The sequence below is a fragment of the Atractosteus spatula genome, unplaced genomic scaffold (assembly GCF_055471065.1).
Source record: "Atractosteus spatula isolate fAtrSpa1 unplaced genomic scaffold, fAtrSpa1.hap1 Scaffold_92, whole genome shotgun sequence".
NCBI lineage: Eukaryota > Metazoa > Chordata > Actinopteri > Semionotiformes > Lepisosteidae > Atractosteus > Atractosteus spatula.
In genome coordinates this window covers 16567-33180 of record NW_028296926.1, presented here as the reverse complement: position 1 = coordinate 33180, position 16614 = coordinate 16567, and the positions used below count along the sequence as shown (strand labels likewise).

General features: G+C 43.9%; 1 non-coding gene across 1 annotated transcript; it reads right to left on the bottom strand.

Annotated features, from left to right (window-relative positions):
• Positions 1 to 7545: 7545 nt before the first annotated feature.
• trnai-uau (transfer RNA isoleucine (anticodon UAU)) lies at positions 7546 to 7639 on the bottom strand. The gene is made up of 2 exons: positions 7602 to 7639; positions 7546 to 7581 (listed from the first exon to the last, which is right to left on the bottom strand). It is a non-coding gene; the product is annotated as a tRNA-Ile (tRNA).
• Positions 7640 to 16614: the final 8975 nt, after the last annotated feature.

Here is a 16614-nt window from a genome sequence, read left to right as displayed (position 1 = left end):
GTTGTCCTCTTCATCTTTTTCAGGGCTGACTTGGAAAGCACGCCTCTTTGCACTTGGATACTGAAGACAGACACAGGTCTTTGCTGTTGGGGTCAGTTCTTCTTAGTCTTAATATACCCTCAGTATATGCATTGTGACTGTAATAAGAGTCTGCACAGTTGACTCTACACAAGGACAGAGGGGACAGCATGGAGCAGTCGGCAGGGAGTTTAATGAGCTCAGCGGCATCACAGGTGAGTGTAGAGGGAGGGCCCAGGGGCACCGAGGTCCAGGAAAGGAAGGGGTGGACAGCTGGTTCTCTTTGAAAGCCTTGTCCACCTGGATAATGGGCTGTGGAGGCTGAAGACACACAGGAGACCTTGGTAATGGAGACACCCTTCACTTCTAATTCTGTACGCACTATAAGGTCCACATGTACTGAGTTTCACCAGGTGAGTCTGCACAGTTTGTCCAATAAGATCCTGGACAAGTGTGTCTGTACAGTTTTTTTAAGTGTTTGTATAGGGGTGAGTCTATACAGTGTGTTTAATAAGAGTCTAAACAGGTCTGTTTATATAGTGAGTGCTAATAAAAGCCTGTACAGTCTATACAGTGTGTCCTATAAGAGTCTGTACAGGTGAGTCTGTACAGTGTGTCCAAATAGAGTCCATACAGGTGAGTCTATACAGTGTGTCCAATAAGAGTCTGTACAGGTAACTCCACACAAGGACAGAGGTTCTGTTCGCTTCTCACCTGTCCCGGAAGCTCAGGAGCTCTGACACTCCTTAGAGGAGGGAACTTAATGGGGGCAGCATGGCGCAGTCAACAGGGGTTTCTCTGAGCACAGCGGGGTCACAGGTGATCGAAGACGGAGGGCCCAGGGGCGCCAAGATCCAGGAGATGGAGGGATGGACAGCTTGTTTTCTTCAACAGCCTCGCCCACCTGGATCGTGCGTCTCCTGGGCTGTGGAGACTGAAGACACACAGAAGACCTTTCTGTTCTTGCCGAGTCCCACAACAGGTCAAACTGTCCTAAGACTACTACAAAGAGAAAAAATAAACCTGCTATTCACAGACCTCAGCTACAGGGACTCCCAGGTACTTCTGCAGGATGAGGTCAACGTCAATGCCGGCTGCAGCCTGGTGGAAGCACTTGTTCACCTCGGAGAACTCACACCTGACCTTCGTGTTTTCAAAGTAGGACTTCAGTGTCTCCACCACCTCTTCGTAGTTGTCCTGCTTCATGATTCCTGTGCCCTGGAAGGGAAAATCCTAGGAAAATGGGGAGAGAGAATCAGACAAGATGTCCTGACCATGTCTGCAGTCGTCAAACCAAACCTCCATTATATGAGCTTGTGTTGTCTGTTGTCTTCACTGTTTTAATTTTGGGATTTGGTAAAATTTCTTATCATATCCTCTGTGAAACTTCACTAACTCAGTACCAACTCCTTTACCAGAGAGAGAGAACAAAGACGGTGAATCATCATCATCATACCTCCACAGCGCCAGACAGGAGATGCAACCTAGGGGTGGAACTGTGATACCTCTAAAGCCAAAAGAGAGGGGGGGGGTCACCCCACTGTTAATAGAGCCAATAGAGAGATGGGGTGTCACCCCGCTGTTGCCATCGATGACCAAGAGTCTCACCACCCTCTCTATGATGCCCCCTAGTGTTGATCTGTAAGCGGTGTGTTTTTCAGCCACCCACTTGAAATAACAGCAGGCTGGTGTCCCAGCCCAGCTCCTGTCTCTCTCCCCTTGGATCTGGGAGATTTCCAGGTTGAGTGGGGTGACGCAGATATCTTGGAAAGCTGAGGGGTCAGGAGAGTCACCCCAGCCCCTGTACCGCCCTGATACCACAGTAGGGATACCACAAGGGGAGGGGTTTCAGTGACTCACTAATCCCACATATGCTGCCTCCAATCCAAACTTGGCCAGGACCTCATCGTACAACTCCAGGCAGTCCAGCTGGATGGAAGACATCGCATTCTGAGCCCAGGTCCGCACCCGGCTCTCCTCAACCTAGAGCAGCCCCTCCAGTTCGACCCACAGGCCCTCCCCGAGCCACCACAGGGCAGCCGGGGCCTTACCTACACTCTTACCTACAGTTACACTATAACTAACACTTACACAAATACTGCCAATATTACAACAGTAACACTGCAATTAAGGCTTACAGTATCATTATTACTAACAATAACACAAACTTAGTAGTACACTAATAATACCAATAATAACAGTAATACTATCAAAAGAACTAACATGACAATGAGTATTAATATTCTGACACTAACACTAATATTAACATTAATACTAACATTAAAACTAAAATTAAAAGTAGCTCTATCATCAATAATTCTCACATGAATACTAGTATTCAGTAGTGCTATCATCATTAATACTCACATAGACACACAGACACTACACATACTCATGGACACACACCCACACACATCAAACACTCACAAACACCCACACACCCACAGACACCACATACGCTAATAGTGATAAAAACACAGCACTCACAGATTTCTGTTTGTTGGTCTGGACTCTAGAAAGTTATAAAGTGCTCTAGAAATTTGCAAGCGACTCTGGACCTCAACACCTGTTGATGGGTCACTTCTGTCAGACACAGCATTGGAGCCCAAGCCCACCTACACACACATTCACACACACTGACCGATATACACCCACACATTCACACACATTATGACAAACTGACAGACACACAACCACACACTCACACACATTCACACAAACACTACACACACTCACAGATACAAACTCACAGACACACATTCACAGACACACACATAGACACAACACACACTCACAGGCACCACGCACATTTATACACACAATCAGACACTCACACACATACAGTACTCGCACACATTCACAGACACACACATACACACTGATAGACACCACACACTTGCAGACACACACCCACACACTAACAGACACACACCTGCACAATGACAGACAAATCACACTGACAGACACACATTCACACACTGACAAACACCACACACTCACAATCACCACAAACTCACAGACACACTCCACAGACACTTATACTTATAATAACAGTAATGCTATCACTAAAACTAACACTACTGCTACTGTTAATACTGTAACAGTAACTCTATAATTAAATTTAATATTAACATTAATATGACCATTAAAACTAAAATCATCAGTAGTGCTATCATCATTAATACTCACATGAACACTAGCATTAGTATTAAAATTACCAGTTGTACTCTCACTAATATTAACATAAATACACTAGCATTAGTATTAGTTGCTGTCCGTGACGTCACACCACACTTTGTGACGAAGGCGAGACATCTAGCCAGGAACAGTGACCTGCCGCGTGTCGCCATGGTTACCATACTTATGATTTGTAAACAAATTGAAAATGCATTTAAACTGTTACTTACACAAATTTATTAACTTTGAATATAATTTTCTAGCTCTAGGATACAATTCCTAAATAATAATTTGAACAAATCATTCTTTAATTTCAGATTGAACATTATTAACACTAAATGCATGTTAATTAATAAATATTGACTCTTTTCTAGATTTTAAAATGGGTCAAGAACGGGAAAAGAATCAGTACTCACCAATCGGTGAACTTAATCGATTATTCTACGTTTTATTAGTTGAATTAATTGCTTGTCGATAGATAAGTGATCAATAACTCTCCTCCGTGCGCTCTGCGTGTCTCCCGCGGTCTCGCTCTCTGATTCCGGCGCTCTGCCTGGTGTCTGTGACGTCACAGCGCTCTTTCTGACAGAGCAGAGCTGGAGGAGACTCCTGTCCGGAGCCCGGTGGGCTTTTCTTACAGATATAACATCCCCAAAAACAAAACACACCGGGCTATTAAGAGAAGTGATTCATAACAACAGGAGGAGGAGAATGACAAACCGAGAAATGAAATTCATTAAACACTAACAGAAAAAAAAAATGTTTACTTCACAGAATAATGCGTTATAAAGCATACTCCTGTGGAGCAGAAGAGAAAGAGAAGGAGCACAGGTCTCTATAACAAGTGCTTTTAAGCGTTTTACACGAATCTCCATAGAATAGAAGCCAGGAGGATCAGACTCCTGATCCTGGAGGTTGAAGAGCAGCTCTTGGTTTTATTTTCACTCGATCTCTCAGTTCCTCTCCGGGTTTGATGATTTAATTAACTGTATAACTGTTATCAGACTCTGTTTAACTGTATATTTATAAGACTCCCCATGAGAGACGTGTGGGAGACGTTGAATCCCAGGGCTGGTGTGGAATCACACACAGACAGGTCTTCTGTGTGATCTGAGTCCCACTGCTCAGAGCTACAGACTGGTCAACTGGTCACTATTGTAGACACGACCATCAGTCTGCTGCTGCTGATAATCATATTACACTTATAAGAGTGGCAATACTGCTGTTCATTAAATAAGTAAAAATAATAATAAGAGATAATCACATATTGCTCAATTGTCAGTCAAACACTTCTGACAGATACGTTTATTCCATGCTGAAAAAAAGAAGAAAGATAACACAACGTTTTGGCCGTGGAGCCTTCTTCAGGTGTAAGAGAGACAGGGCAGTAGGAAAAGGTAAAGTAGTGGGAGAACAAAGGCTGGGAGGGAGGAGGAGTGAGAGGCAGGAGCAGGGGACAGAAAGAGAGGCCAATCAAGAGGTGTGAAGTCAGAATAGATGTAGAGAGGTGTGACAGAAAGGAGGGTCTTGGAACAGCTGTAAAGAGACGGAATGCTGGTTTAGTGAGAGAAGCGGGCAAGTGGCCCAGGGAGGAAGAGATTTAATCTGTTTCTCTACTGTGCATGTTTAAATCCACTTAATATTGAATATTAATATGGAATTTTACAACTAAGGCTAAATTTTGGTAGCTGAAACAGAAGTACTGTATAGTACAATTTTGTTTTGATTTGAACCGATGTTTGCACCTCAATAATCCATTCGTCATTGAAAGAAGAAAAGGCAGATGTGTTTTGAATCTCACGATGATCCTGTTCTCAATCCAAAAGAAAGGTTTAATGTGATCCCACTAGAAAAAGAGTCAATTTTTATATCTAATGATGTCCCTCAAACATTTTGTAATATCTCTGGGAGTGTATACAGTAGAAGCCTGGTTAAGTGCTTAAATTCAAACTAAACAGGACTATGGGAATGAGATTTGATTTCGAACTGGGATTTAAATAAATAGGAATGCTGCACTACATTGTGCTTTATGTAAGACAAAAGGTGGGCTTCCTGTGTTTTCGATAACTCAGTTGTAAGAGCGGAGGAATATAGTGGAAACAGCTGGGAACTCTTTGTTCTCTGGTTTGAATCTGGCTGGAAGAAAGGTGTTTTTTATGTTCTTTAATCAAAAAGTGAAAATTTGTCATTCACTTAGTTGTCCAACGAAAGCTGAGTAAACGGTGAAGCAGAGCCTCTTGTTCTGAATTCTTCTAACATTTTCTAGGCTTGTAGACTCCTCACTCTTCCTAAAACAAAGTGCCGCAGATAAAGATACAGTAGTTGTCGGGAGTTTAGTTCAGTGGTAGAGCACATACAGTACAGTACCTCGCATGTATGTGGCTGTTTTAAACCGCCGGCGTCTCCACTCTGGATTTCTTCCTAAGCGCGATATCTTTCCTTACTTGTGTGTGAATTTCAGCGTGACACATAAACCCTTTGTCTGTTTTATATATATTGTAACGCTTACGGCCGTCAGGTACTGTGTAAGAGCCGGCGTACCAGAGCAGGTGACGTCACCGCCCTTCCCTGTGATAGCAGGACTACAGCTACTGGGCTGTGGAGAGATCTCTCTTTAGCTCACGGGGTTGGGTCGCTGCAGAGAGACGCGGAAGTCCCGGGTTCGAGCCACCTATACTTTGGGCCGACCAGATGCGGCAAGGGCGCCCGCCTGAGCCCCCGTTGCGTTACAATATTCTATTTTAAATCAGTTAAAACAAAAAAAGTACTAATTACATACACGTAGAAAACACATGTATCTAATTTGAAAATGTGGGCAATGTATTACTAGTTGTGGAGCTGAGCTCACAGTAGAGCAGTTGATATTGTTAAACCACGTATTGTTTTTAAATTATGCCACTAAACACTGGCACGGTGTTTGTGCAGTCCTACCCAAGCTTTCTATCGACTGGATGAGTCTCCTGTTCCATCTCCAATTCTTTCCGCACATTTCACCTGTTTCACCACCTTTATCATTAGATTATAGCCACTAATATGAGAATACTGTTCTGAAAGACTCTCTTAAATAATAATGTTGAAAAGGGTAATGATAAGAGTTTTTTTCATTAAGGTAACCATACATTTGCCTGTATAGTACAACTTATTATCTGTATCCGCAAATCCCCAATATTAATGCTGTCTCCTGAGAAACACAAGTGTAGAGTCAAATCATATTAAATAATACAACAAATCTATTCAATTAACACCCCTATGTGACAGAACACATTTAAGACTAACACACCTTTAAATATGTATTTCCTTCATTTCAGTTCTGTCCCCAGGATACCTGAGAATTCATTATAGCATAATAAAGTCTGTGCATGCATTACCTGTAATACAGCTACTAATAAAGATAACATTAAACTTCATTATTAAGATATCACGCTTTTATTAATAAAATATGTATTGATAAAATTCCTTGTGAATAATTGTAGTGTCTGGAAAGCAATTGTTCATTACTTAATGACGATATTATTTCCACTACATCCAGGACAGTTCCAATGTAATCTATTGTTCTGCTTAGTCTGCTTAGTCTCCTACTTTAGTAATGTCTAATGGGCAGCAGCTGTTATTTTAGGTTTGTTGCAATTGAGAACAGGTTTGCTACAGAGCTGCTGACAAATTTCAGCAGCCAGTTTGTTGCAACTGACCCGTTGTAGCTACCAATCAGAAGCAAGGAGAAACAAACATTAGTTTTGCCTTTTTCCTAATAAAAAAGGAAAACAGAGTAGTAGTTTATGTGGTAATTTCAGGTACAATGTATGAACTAAAGTTAACTAGTCCCACAGTAATGCGTGGTGTCCTATCAACAGAAAAAAAAATAGTTGTAACCCGAAAACACAACAAACACAAAACAAGAAGTCTCCCGGGAACCTAGGTAAATCCCTGTAATAGTCTAGCAACTATAAAAAACAACCAAATGCAACAACTTTAAAAGAAAAAGAACATTAAAAACAAATCTGGGGAACAACAAAAACACAGAATCTAATGCGAGAGCTTTATCAAGTCTTCAGTGCTCCTCTCGTCTCAGTAGACCTCTCATATATTTGTGTACAGGTCAACTGGAGGTACACAGCTGATAGTAATTTAAGTAGGGAGCTGCGTCAGCATGCATGGGCTTCAAAGGAAAAGTATAGGTTTATTCCATGCTGAAAATAGAAGTAAACACAACGTTTCAGCTGTGGAGCCTTCTTTGATTGTGACTCGAAATAAACCTTTACTTGTTCGTTTGATGTTAATTTATTTCCATCAAATACCTAAGAGTATCTAAACTCGACAGTTGCTTTCAATAGCTAAAGACACAGGCTATACTGCTCCAGGTGAGGCTCGAACTCACAACCTCGGCATCACTCCGCTGTGCACTGCTGTATAAGTACCGCGCGCTGACCGATTGCGCCACTGGAGCTGTGCAAGATGTGCTCCTCATACAGACTGACGGTGCAGAAACACAGGGTGAAAACGGTTTCGGCTGTGGATCCATCTCCACATGGGGAAAAGGAACAGAAAAATAGCAAGGAAAATACAAGAAAAGAAACTGAAAGAATTGTGCTAACAGCAAAGGGGGACGGAGGGAGGTGGTCGGAAAAGTAAATCAACCCGGCTTATTTGTAGCGACATTTTTTGAGTCAATCAGCACACGGATTTCTCTTCATGTGCCTTAAACTGTGCAGTTTGTATTTTCGTTGTAGATAAGTTTCTTCAGACGTCCAGTAAAGTGACAATAATGGAGAACTAGCTGACGCACCCCGTTGTGAAGACCCTCTGTAAGGTGATTACACGTTTCATTTTCAAGTCGCCTCCTTTACACGCAATTGCAGCCCCGACACTGAGAGAAAGCATGAGAAATGGCTTCAATTTCAATGTGAAGCGCAGTACAGGCTCGATGGCTTCACATCTCCCATCAATCAAATAAAATTGCAGTGAAGCGATCTAAATAAGACTCTGAAGTACTGGGAAAGGCGATTATTTTGAGCGTGCCTCCCATGGTCTGCTACGAGGCTGAAGTTGGCTTCTTATTCGCCAGCTTCTTATTCGCGTTTTTCGTTCCACCTTAAATGCTGCTGCTGTGATGTTATTTCGCCTTTCGCCTGTAGATGGCTCTCTTCGATCAGTACTAATCCGGCTGGAATACTGTAGACATCTTCACTGAAAGGGAATATCCAAATAAATAGCGACTGTCCAAATTATATTTTTGTGTGGAATAGATTTCAGAAAATCGCAAACCAATTTTAAAAACTCACCACAACACAGACTTACACTGGGAAAAGGTGATTGTACTTTCTGCTTATTGCTACGGCATTCCCCCCGATTATGAAAATGTCTCACAGTTCTGACACCGACGTGTGAAAGACAATGTAACAGACTATCAAAATCCTGAAGTACAAGAAATTTTAATGCACCAGTTTTTTAAATATGACCCTCTGATCCTGGGATGTCAGAATACATTTCGAAAAAGTATGGCACGAATTGCAATGGCACAAATTGTTGAGAATATCACTGACCTTGCCGATATTTGCAGGGGATACGAGTGTTTTGCACATGTTGAACTACGACACGTCAAAATTGAGCTCCTTAGTCAATATCACCGGGAATGTCCAATAATGACGAACATCAGTAGCTTCAAGGAAACGTAGACTCGCACATGGAGTTTTATCTTCGAATGGAGGCTGGGAAAATTCATTTATACTCTCGTTGCTCATTAAGGAACATGAAGAGAAATCCGTGTACTAAATAACATAAAACTGTCGCTGCAAATTATCACCAAGCTGTTTTATGTGTCTGACCACCTCTTTCCTACTTTGCAGCGAGCACAATTCTTTCTGTTTCTTCATCGCTATTTTACTGTCTCTTTCCCCCATGTGGAGATGGATCCACAGCCGAAACTTTAGGTCGGTTCCTGTTACTCTGTCCGATTGAAAGAGCTGTATTAAAGGCACTCCCATCTCTGCAGGAAAGTTATTGCTGCTCCCAACACAATATACTGCAGCCAAATGTGATAGCGATACTGTCACTGCTTGTGGGCCACATGTTCCTACTGTCAGCCTATTATGTCATGTTCATCCACACCCAGAAACATTACTGCTGTAGCACAAGAGTTATATAGGCGCAGTCGATAGAGCAAGAATCTCTTAATCTCAGAACTCTGGGTTCAGCTCCCACATTGGGTCCCTCTGTGTCAATTTAACCCCCCCAATCCTCCTAGCATGACCCGATGGCGTAACAGTGATACCCAGTGCCTTATATGACCTTTGCGTAATTCAGCTTTCTTTACACTTGATTCAGATTTTGATCTGAAATCATCGGCCGAACAAGAGTTTGTCTAAATCGAGGGAGATCTGCTCACAAGCAAGTATTAAACACTTCAGCATTTTCTGTTTGAATACCACACTTTGTCAAAACACTGCCGCTTCTTAAGCTAATAAGTAACGGTTTTTGAGCAGGCATTGTATTGTTAATGCTTATATTAAAAAAGCATAAATTCACATAATGGAATTTTGACAGAACAAAGTAGTCCAGCAGTCCCTATACAGCATTACATACCCACTGATTAGAGTTTAAAACTACAGCAGCAGGAGTAACAATAATGGCAGCAACATGTTTGGAGTTTGGCATTTCATTTATTCTGCGGAAACATCGTATCGGAATGAACTGCCCGAGATAAAAGAGTAATTGCGGCTTCAGATCGTTTTTACAGAGCATTGCGTTGTTCTGTTCATGCTGACTACACGCTTTAAATTTGTCATTTACTGCAAGCGTTGCTTTTCCAGGTTTTTCTGAAATTCCTCGCATTTGAGCCAGCACTAAAATATTTCATTCCCGTCGCTGAATACATCGTGGAAACGGTATTTGCAACGGAATGCTGTCACACATGAAACCTTTTTGTTATTCGGTTCTGAAGTTTGAAAATGAAAATAAAACGGGGGTCACTTCATAGGCTTGAAAGAAGTCCAAGCAGCATAAAAACCCGCGAATTCTCACAAAGGCTGCACCTTTCTTCTGCTGCTTTTTAAAATCAGCCTTAAACATTTGAATGCATACCTTACTGCTGCTAATCACACTCACGTGTTTACGAAGCTTTTTTTTCTGTCCGTTATGTTTTTGCTAAGTAGTTTCTCCGTTTTCCTCGTACTGTGATTGTCAGCGAGCACAAGAAGACTGAAACAGTGTAAAGGCAGGTAAAAAAGACATTGTAAAACGCCTGACTGTCGGGAGTGGGATTTGATCCCGCGCCTCTATTTGGATAGCGGAGCACAAAGCTTAAAAATACACGAATCTATAAATTCGCTCTTTTAAACCACTCGAATATCCTGAAGAAATGGGTGCACCAGTTGCATCCGATTTTCCATAACTTTAGGACGATTGACACGACTTGACGAACACAATTTGTGGCGTTTAGCATGACATAATTTGTTTTGTCCCATTACTTATATTATTTTATCGTTTACTCGTTTAAAAAAAATCGGTCTTCTCGTTCCTAAGTCAGATTTTGAGTGCTTTCGAACGGTACTTCCAACCTAGACTGACAGCTCACCCAATCTGTTTGTGATCAGACAGTGGATCTGTGATCAGGAGTGGGGAGCTGTACCAAGCGCATGTTCCTTCCCAATGCTGAGGCGATCATTCGGAAGACGGGTGTGAAGAGAGACTGGCTTTGTACATTGAAAAAAGCACGGCAGGATATGCACGAACAATAATGTAGCGTTCGCAGATTCTTTTCAGATCAAGGACGAGTGGAGACGCAATTAACAAACAAGCATTAGCTTTATTCGTTTTAAACCACACAAAACCAAACACAGGATCTACACACACAGGAGGAGACTGACGGAACACGTACACATATTTAGGGTGCAAAGGAACAAGTAATAGGTTTATTCCATGCTGAAAAAAAGAAGAAAGAGAACACAACGTTTCGGCCGTGGAGCCTTCTTCAGGTGTGAGAGAGACAGGGCAGTAGGCAAAGGTAAAGTAGCGGGAGAACAAAGGTTGGGAGGGAGGAGGAGTGAGAGGCGGGAGCAGGGGACAGAAAGAGAGGCCAATCAAGAGGTGTGAAGTCAGAATGGGTGCAGAGAGGTGTGAAATGAAACTTCCAATGAATGGAGAAAATTTAAAAGAACATTAGTCTGTCGTTAAGGGAAGGGAGAAGGTGTGATCCTAGCTGCAGAATAATTTTAGTTTCGGTGGTCTTTCTGATGTATGAGTTTGGAAAACCGTCTTTGAGAACACAGACGGAGAGATTAGAGTGGTCGTGGCCGTCAGAGGTGAAATGAGAAACAATGGGCTTGGAGAGATCTTTAATCTTTACAGCCCTGACGTGTTCTCTGAAACGGTCTCCGAGTCTCCTTCCTGTTTCTCCAATGTAGATGGCTGGGCATTTACTGCAAGAGATACAGTAAACAAGGTTGCTGGAGGTACAAGATGCTGTCTGGGTGATCCGGAATTGTCCTGAGGGGCCTTGAATGAGTGTGGTGGTGGCTGTGTATTTGCAGGTGATACAGCGAGCTCTGTTGCAAGGGAAAGTGCCTGGTGTGGATGGTTGTTGAGGGCGGTCAAGGGAGCTGTGAACAAGGAGGTTACGCAGATTAGGTGGTCGGCGATATGAGATAATAGGGCGATCAGAAAAGAGGGCCCCAATGGAGGGATCATCCTGTAGGATGGAAAAGTTGTGGTTAATGGTCCTGGGGATAGGAAGTGTGTTAGGGTGGTAAGGAAGCACCAGAGGAATGCGGTTGTTATGGCGGGAGTTCCTGATCGGGTTGATGGTCCGGGGGGTGTTTTTGGCTCGGGCAAGGGCCCTGTCAATCACACTGCTGGGGTATCCTCTGTTGATGAAAAATGAGTACATTTCGAGGGCTTGGTTCTCGAAGTCGATGTCGTCGCTGCATAATCGTCGTAACCTAAGGAACTGTGAAAAAGGAAGAGAGTTTTTAGTGTGGTTGGGGTGAAATGAGCTGTACAGGAGGTAGCTGTGTGAATCCGTGGGTTTGTAATAAACTGAAGTGGACAGTCGGGGGTAGTTGATAGACAAGTGGATGTCTAGAAACGGAAGAGTAGTGGAAGATATGTTAATCGTATATTTGAGGGACGGGTGGAAGTTGGTGAAATGGTGCAGGAAGAACTCAAGCTGATCGTTGGAGCATGTGGCGGCACCGACGCAGTCATCAATATATCGTTTGTAGAGGTCAGGGACATAGCCAGTGTAGGAAGCGAAGAAGCGTTCTTCTACCCAGCCGACAAAAATGTTGGCATAGCTGGGTCCCATTCTGGTGCCCATGGCAACTCCACTGACCTGTTGGTAAAAAAGATTATTGAAAGAGAATGCGTTCAGTGTGAGGACCAATTCTGCAAGGCGTACCAGGGTGTGGGTGGGTGGATCAAGCACTGTGCGTTTGTCCAGCATGTGCTTGAGTGCTGTAAGGCCGTCATTATGGGGAATGACGGTGTACAGAGATGTGATGTCCATGGTAAAAATGTAGCATTCGGTACCCTGAAATTGGAAATCATTAAAAAGTTGGAGCGCGTGGTTGGTGTCTTTGATGTATGAGGGAAGATCTTCAACCAGCGGTCTCATGAGGCTGTCGAGAAAGGCTGAGATGTAAGTAGTTGGACAGTTACATGCTGATACGATGGGGCGTCCAGGGGTGTCCGGTTTGTGGATTTTGGGGAGGAGGTAAAATTGAGATACCTGTGGATGTTCCATGATGAGCCGGTTTGCCTCCTGGGGGAGCTCATTACTGCTGATAAGAAGAGAAATGGTGGATACCACTTCCTTTTGGTAGTCAGTGGTAGGGTCCTGTTGGAGAGGGAGGTAGGCAGAAGTGTCAGTTAGTTGTCTAGAGGCTTCAGAGATGTATAGATCCTTACGCCACACCACAACAGCGCCTCCTTTGTCCGCTGGTTTGATGACGATATCATCCCTGTTGCGGAGAGACTGGAGCGCCTGATTTTCTCCTTGGGTGAGGTTAGACCTATGTTTACTGGGTATAGAGAGTGCCTTGGGAGCTTGATTAGTGCATTGGTTGATGAAATAATCAACTGGTGGAAAACGGCCAGAGGAGGGAGTCCAACAGCTCTGTTTGGGATTAATGTTGTTAATGACATCAATAACCGGGTTGTTATCAGCTGCCTGTGAAGAGGAATTGTCGGCAAAATGTGCTCTGAGACGGATCCTGCGGTAAAAGCGGTTAAGGTCGACATTGGTCTGGGGGATGTCCAGCTTCCTGGGAACTGGTACAAAACTGAGCCCTTTGCTGAGGAGGGATCGCTCATCCTGTGAAAGGGAAAGGTCGTTGTGTTCTCTTTCTTCTTTTTTTCAGCATGGAATAAACCTATTACTTGTTCCTTTGCAGCCTACGCATGCTGACGCAGCTACCCACCTGAACTACTACCACCTACAGCTGCTGCGACCCACTATGCCTTCCTCCAAATCTCTTTCTAGATCTCTTCGTCATACCTTCTCTTCCTCCCTGGGCCACTTGCCCTCTTCTCTCACTAAACCAGCATTCCGTCTCTTCACAGCTATCTGTTCCAAGACCAGGCTTTCTAACCACCTTCTATTCCTTTACAGATGTCGTCGACATAATATCATCCCTAAAGGATTTTGCCTTAAATTTAATACCTTTTCTTTTGACTCTGATACCACCCAGAGTAACACTCAGAGACTTCTAAAACAATTTTCTAGGAAACTAATGCTCTCTACCATTTTCTCCCTCAAAAAACAGATTATCCTTTCCGACAACAACATCAAAGAGGCTAAGGAATTTATACGGCTTACAGCTCCACATCATCTTCCCTTCATAACTAACCTCATTAGATCTCTCAACTCTAAACTCTACCAGTTTCTCACTACAGAGAAGGACAAAAAACTCAGTCATCTTCTACAGAAGAAAACCATCAACACCCCGAACACCCTCACCAACCCTAACCTTGTTGTCACCATACCTTCTGACCTTTCCCTTTCACAGGATGAGCGATCCCTCCTCAGCAAAGGGCTCAGTTTTGTACCAGTTCCCAGGAAGCTGGACATCCCCCAGACCAATGTCGACCTTAACCGCTTTTACCGCAGGATCCGTCTCAGAGCACATTTTGCCGACAATTCCTCTTCACAGGCAGCTGATAACAACCCGGTTATTGATGTCATTAACAACATTAATCCCAAACAGAGCTGTTGGACTCCCTCCTCTGGCCGTTTTCCACCAGTTGATTATTTCATCAACCAATGCACTAATCAAGCTCCCAAGGCACTCTCTATACCCAGTAAACATAGGTCTAACCTCACCCAAGGAGAAAATCAGGCGCTCCAGTCTCTCCGCAACAGGGATGATATCGTCATCAAACCAGCGGACAAAGGAGGCGCTGTTGTGGTGTGGCGTAAGGATCTATACATCTCTGAAGCCTCTAGACAACTAACTGACACTTCTGCCTACCTCCCTCTCCAACAGGACCCTACCACTGACTACCAAAAGGAAGTGGTATCCACCATTTCTCTTCTTATCAGCAGTAATGAGCTCCCCCAGGAGGCAAACCGGCTCATCATGGAACATCCACAGGTATCTCAATTTTACCTCCTCCCCAAAATCCACAAACCGGACACCCCTGGACGCCCCATCGTATCAGCATGTAACTGTCCAACTACTTACATCTCAGCCTTTCTCGACAGCCTCATGAGACCGCTGGTTGAAGATCTTCCCTCATACATCAAAGACACCAACCACGCGCTCCAACTTTTTAATGATTTCCAATTTCAGGGTACCGAATGCTACATTTTTACCATGGACATCACATCTCTGTACACCGTCATTCCCCATAATGACGGCCTTACAGCACTCAAGCACATGCTGGACAAACGCACAGTGCTTGATCCACCCACCCACACCCTGGTACGCCTTGCAGAATTGGTCCTCACACTGAACGCATTCTCTTTCAATAATCTTTTTTACCAACAGGTCAGTGGAGTTGCCATGGGCACCAGAATGGGACCCAGCTATGCCAACATTTTTGTCGGCTGGGTAGAAGAACGCTTCTTCGCTTCCTACACTGGCTATGTCCCTGACCTCTACAAACGATATATTGATGACTGCGTCGGTGCCGCCACATGCTCCAACGATCAGCTTGAGTTCTTCCTGCACCATTTCACCAACTTCCACCCGTCCCTCAAATATACGATTAACATATCTTCCACTACTCTTCCGTTTCTAGACATCCACTTGTCTATCAACTACCCCCGACTGTCCACTTCAGTTTATTACAAACCCACGGATTCACACAGCTACCTCCTGTACAGCTCATTTCACCCCAACCACACTAAAAACTCTCTTCCTTTTTCACAGTTCCTTAGGTTACGACGATTATGCAGCGACGACATCGACTTCGAGAACCAAGCCCTCGAAATGTACTCATTTTTCATCAACAGAGGATACCCCAGCAGTGTGATTGACAGGGCCCTTGCCCGAGCCAAAAACACCCCCCGGACCATCAACCCGATCAGGAACTCCCGCCGTAACAACCGCATTCCTCTGGTGCTTCCTTACCACCCTAACACACTTCCTATCCCCAGGACCATTAACCACAACTTTTCCATCCTACAGGATGATCCCTCCATTGGGGCCCTCTTTTCTGATCGCCCTATTATCTCATATCGCCGACCACCTAATCTGCGTAACCTCCTTGTTCACAGCTCCCTTGACCGCCCTCAACAACCATCCACACCAGGCACTTTCCCTTGCAACAGAGCTCGCTGTATCACCTGCAAATACACAGCCACCACCACACTCATTCAAGGCCCCTCAGGACAATTCCGGATCACCCAGACAGCATCTTGTACCTCCAGCAACCTTGTTTACTGTATCTCTTGCAGTAAATGCCCAGCCATCTACATTGGAGAAACAGGAAGGAGACTCGGAGACCGTTTCAGAGAACACGTCAGGGCTGTAAAGATTAAAGATCTCTCCAAGCCCATTGTTTCTCATTTCACCTCTGACGGCCACGACCACTCTAATCTCTCCGTCTGTGTTCTCAAAGACGGTTTTCCAAACTCATACATCAGAAAGACCACCGAAACTAAAATTATTCTGCAGCTAGGATCACACCTTCTCCCTTCCCTTAACGACAGACTAATGTTCTTTTAAATTTTCTCCATTCATTGGAAGTTTCATTTCACACCTCTCTGCACCCATTCTGACTTCACACCTCTTGATTGGCCTCTCTTTCTGTCCCCTGCTCCCGCCTCTCACTCCTCCTCCCTCCCAACCTTTGTTCTCCCGCTACTTTACCTTTGCCTACTGCCCTGTCTCTCTCACACCTGAAGAAGGCTCCACGGCCGAAACGTTGTGTTCTCTTTCTTCTTTTTTTCAGCATGGAATAAACCTATTACTTGTTCCTTTG